Consider the following 5,226-nt stretch of genomic DNA (forward strand, 5'->3'; position numbering starts at 1 on the left):
AATCTTTAAGAATTACTTAAGCTCACTTTTAATCGTACGCAGCATTTTAGATTGAACGTTCCTTCCAGTGCATATTTGATTTTTTTGTTATAAACGCTGAATATTCGTGTGTTACTTTGGTTTTATTTAAATCAAACGAAGGCAGAGCCCGACGGGCTAAAAAACGACGCGTTCAGGTCTACAAAATCATTTTTTTCGCAATCTTTGTATAGGCGTCTGGTGAATGCACTTCGCCCTTCAGCGATTTAGTCTCAGAGCGATGCGAGAAAAATGGCGGGATAAATAGGATGAATTGTTTGTATAACGAAGCTATACGAGCCGACAGACAGAGATGAGCACCGCCCATTATTGGCACCTGCTGGCTGCCGGGATAATAAAGCAATTGCTCGCAATTATCGAAATTCTCCGCTCGCCGCTCCGAGCGCTCGGTTTCCGCGAAACTGCTCGAATAACAAGGATTTTTTCCACGCGTTCGGGAATATTTGCGCTGCACCTGTGTCGCCCACGGTATCGTGGTCCATCGGCGAAGCCTTTACGAACAAAGTTTGAGACTCAATCTGAAAAAGGGCTAATGAAATAAATGTTGTATGTTTTTGTTCGCGAATTGTTCGCATAGATTCTGGCGCGAAGTATTCCGTCGTTTCTAGAGAAATGTGACAGTTAATTTTTAAACGACGGATGTGGATTTGAAGGACGTGCACCATCACTTCTAGACAGTATCAATTAATTTTTAAAGCAGCGTGGGATTTAAACTGAAATCGACTCGCTGAAATTCACCGCGGTCGCGTTTACGTTTAAGAACGAAAGGCAGGCCGGACGATCGGCGGCGAGAGAATGTGTCAAGTGTCGCCCATGGGGAAGAAATGGCGAGGCAGTGGTGATGGTGGTGGCGGCGGCGGTGACGATGGTGGTGGTAGTGGTGGCATCTACTACGTGGGAATGATCGTTACGTCGTGCGTTACTCCCTCGACGTCGATCAAGCCGACGGATTACGCATGTCCTGGCAGCTGCGCATCCTTCCTGGGCGTTCCGAAGGGGCCGCCAATCGGCGAAACCCCCTAATACCATCCATCCGGCGGGCTGGCCAATGACAGGGCCGGGGTGTATCAGCGCGGGTGTCATCGGGCCACTCAGACCGCGCGATATTATCACCGTCGTTAAGAGAGCCGGGACGTGCCGGGCGGGACGGGCGGCTGGCGGCGGGGAGAAGGGTGGCGGTGTACGTTGGTCATCGATCCTACGACTCTGGGAATCGACGCTGCCTCAGGGTAGCTTTGACCGGAATTCGAAGCTCGATATCTGACGGACGGGGTAAGTAAGTGGAAGAGGGCGGACGTAACAGTTTAATCCAGCCGCCAGCCATATCCGTTGGCTCGGGCGCACGTAATACGCGATATCGGCTGAAAAATGGCATGCTATATCTGCAAAATGATAATTTATTAGCTTTTGTCTCTACGCTAACGGAACGAGCGATCTTAAAAAATGACTTTGCGGACAAATCATTAGGAGTTGTAGGAGCGAGAAAGAACCGGGGCGAAGAAGATTTCGTCCTCGCGTCCTCGGAGAGCAGGGAAACACGTTGACCCGGCCTACCTGCCTCTCCGTCCTAATAGCTCTATAGAAATGGTGGGTGCACCTTGCACACTCTTTTTTTCCCCGTAGATTCCTTATCCTTCGTCGTCTCTCCATAAATTACAGTTTCATCCATGAGATTAATATTTGATCGAGGTGCCGCCGCCGTGAAATCTGCGGCGTTATAGCCATGGCAAAAAGACGATTTCTAGGCGAGCGAAAAGGGAAGGGACGACGCGTTCCTAATATCTTTGATGGATCGACAGACGGCAGCTGCATATTTTAGGTGAGATCATCGTTGTGAAAAACCAACAAAAAAGAGAAACAAAGAGGAGTCTTTTCAACTTCTCTCAAGCATCTCTCGATTCTTCGTCTTCAATACAATATTGTACGCGGGGAGAGAGAGAGAGAGAGAGAGAGAGAGAGTAAATTAACGAGATACAAATTGCGCTGAAATCTCGCGCATGAATTCGTTAGCGAAGAGGGACGCGCCAGAAATTGCAACGTCCTTTCTCATTACCCTAATTATAACAACTTAGCCGTCAGCGAAAACCGAAGTTCGTCAGATAAGCCCGGACGTACGCGAGGGGGATGGCATCGAGGGTTGGAAATCGCTCACCTGTCCCGGGACACACAGGACACATTTGGGCCCAGCCAGATACGCCTCGCAACCTTTCTCCTTGGAGTATTTCGCGCAGCGACCATAAATTAATTTGTCGCAACGATCTGATCTTTACCTTGTTAGGGGTTGTGCCATCGCCGCTATTACATCGAATCTGATAAGGCAATGCGGTAACGTAATTTCGTATCCTAGTTTCCGTTATGAAGTGTACGCGCGCTCGCGCGCGCGGGTATCTAGGTAACAATCGCCAAAATTCGTCGTCCTCCTTCCGCTTTTTAACGACTTTCGCGCGGACCGGGTAAACAAAGGCCGCGTGAGATAACATATCGATGAGCGCTAAAAAATTAATTTATCAATCATTTTTAATCTCCAGTTGAAAACGAAACTTAAAGAGTGGTTACGTCCGTTGACTTTAACTTTAGGGAAATCGATTCTTTCCTCGTTAGATCTGAAAGAGTTACTTAATAAGAATGGCAGTCGGACAAAGGTGTTTAAAGAGACCCAGCGGCACATAACATTTGGACCGACCGCAACGAGCCGGAAACACTGGTTAACGGGCGATGATCCGTGAAAGAGCGCAACCTGCGCTAGCATGGGGAGAGAGGAGAGTGCAAGGGTAACCGGGAGTCAAAGGGACCCTACAATTACTCCACGGGGGGTCGTTACAGGGTACGACGGCGGATTTACCCTCGTGTTTATTTGTCATTCGACACCCTGTACATTAAACGCCACGAAACTTGCGATGCGCTAACTCATCTTGTCAACGGGAAATTGACTCTCCGTTAAGATATATACGCTCGAAAGCTCCGCTGATTTTTCTGTACGGAGCAACGAGCTCGTGGGTGCCGCCTCTCAACTCTCGAAATAATGTTTCTGCCGCGCGAATGTGATCCAGAAGAAGCAGGCGGAAGAGCGAAACGAGAGCAAGAGCGAGGATGATGGGAGAAGATGATCAGCGAGGAGGCACGCGAAAACCAAGCGAACTAATGTTCGTTCGCGCGAGTATACCTGCAAATTATCATTTCTCGGCGGGGCGAAACCTTTCGAATCGTGCGGATGTATACCGTCCATCCGACCTTCGCGTCCTTCGTGATCGATGAAGACTCCCCGAGACCACGGTATGTCGAACCTGGCATTTCGCGGATCGCCCGTGGAGGAGATCGTTTTGAAAACGGCGATGCCGGCTCGCACGAGACAAGGGGTCCTGGGTATATAATTGTCAAGAAAACGATACGCCTCTTGCGTAAGAACTCAGCCAAGGACTGACTTAAATTGCGTCCGTGCCAGGAGCTTCGCGAGCCGATCTCTCGTACTTCGATCTTCGTGGAATCCGTTCGTTCGGGGGACGAACTATCGATTGTGCGAATTCTTGCGTGTCTGGACACATCCAGCCGATTACGTCTCTTCTTCAAACGGTGTTGCGGGTATTACACAACCTCACCTTGCAAACATCTCGCGTGCTTAGCAAATGAGAGACAAAGGTCCGTGTTCGCGCCATACATTTAGCGCTAATCGCAACCGCCCGCCTCGTGTCCTATTGACATTGAACGTCACCCTCACATTTAGCGAGTATTATATAAAATTTAGCATCGACCAGATTTAAAGCTGAATATGAGTCATCTAATGTCGTTTAGATAAAATATGTCGAATACATACAGATCTACATTTAATTGATTATATAAAATGAGTCGTTTAATTTTTAATAGTTACAGTTACATTATAAAGTTGCATTATATATCACTATAATCAAGAATTATCACATTATATATCAATCAGAAGTCAACGATTGAGATATCATTATTTATATAGATGTCTTATTGCCATTGCATTATAATAAAGCAATAATCGTTTCTCTGATGGGTTTTTCAAGTTTTTAGAAAGTTAATATGTTAAAAAACTCTTACACTCATGAATATTAATATATTAATGGAAACGAGACTGATAACACGACTATAAATTTTTATTATTATTAAATATTTCGTGTTCTGAAATTTTGAACAAATAAAATTTCATATTCCTGCCAGGATTCTAAGAAAAGAACTACACTTTATTTTATAGTAAGAAATATACATGAGAAAGATGGAGAATTACCTTCTGCGGGATATACCTTTAAATCAGTCATGAGTATTAACAAATAAATTTTCTGAGTTAATAAATATTCTTAATTTTGTTGTGACACTAACCATTAAAGTAAATTAGTTTAATATTTCCAATAATTGTTAACATTATACTCTTTTTTCTCACCTTGATTATTTCATAAATTTTTTCACGTACTGCATTGTATCAATTTCAAAATTCTCAACATTATATACTGATATGTACCGATAAAAAATAAAATTTAAGTGTGTCCCACAAAAGATCTTCTTCTTTATATTAAATTATTTAGTTAAATCTTGATGCATTATAAAACCAAGGCTAGTTGTGCGAAGCGCAGTGAGCAATCGTGTTTGCGTGTCACATTGGAAAAGTTTCCGCTGCAGCGTTGAAAAACTTTCGACATAATACACGAGGTGTTGTAAAGATGTAATTGTCACGCATAAAGGCTCCAAGGCTCGCGCGAATCACATATAACCGCGATGTAAAACAGGCAACTGATTTGAAATGCGGGAACGAGCGAAACGTACTGTTATAAAGAAATACGTCACGCGGAATGCAATATTCTGGAAAGGTGCGCTCGCGGTCAATTCTTCCGCAGGACCTTTTTAACGTAAACGACTCGTGATATTCTCTTCGAAAAGCTATCGTTTGGCCATAGTTCGAGGATCTCGTGCGGTCGTATGGGCCCCGCGTAGAAACCCTTTAATTACATCTATGGTGCGTGGCAGAAGGAGAGGGACGTCACGGAACCAATCTCCGGGAGAAAGAGCGACTCTCCCAACTACCCTCGCGCACGAGCGTGCGTGCGTGCGCGCGCACAAAAGCGCGCGGGGAAGTAAGAGAAAAGAGACGAAACGGAGAGGGAGAGGACGCGCGATGGCAGAAGGAGTAGGTAGGAGCCCTTCGGAGGAGCTTCGACGAGGGGGCAAGGCAAA

The sequence above is a fragment of the Monomorium pharaonis genome, chromosome 10, assembly GCF_013373865.1.
Source record: "Monomorium pharaonis isolate MP-MQ-018 chromosome 10, ASM1337386v2, whole genome shotgun sequence".
Classification (NCBI taxonomy): domain Eukaryota; kingdom Metazoa; phylum Arthropoda; class Insecta; order Hymenoptera; family Formicidae; genus Monomorium; species Monomorium pharaonis.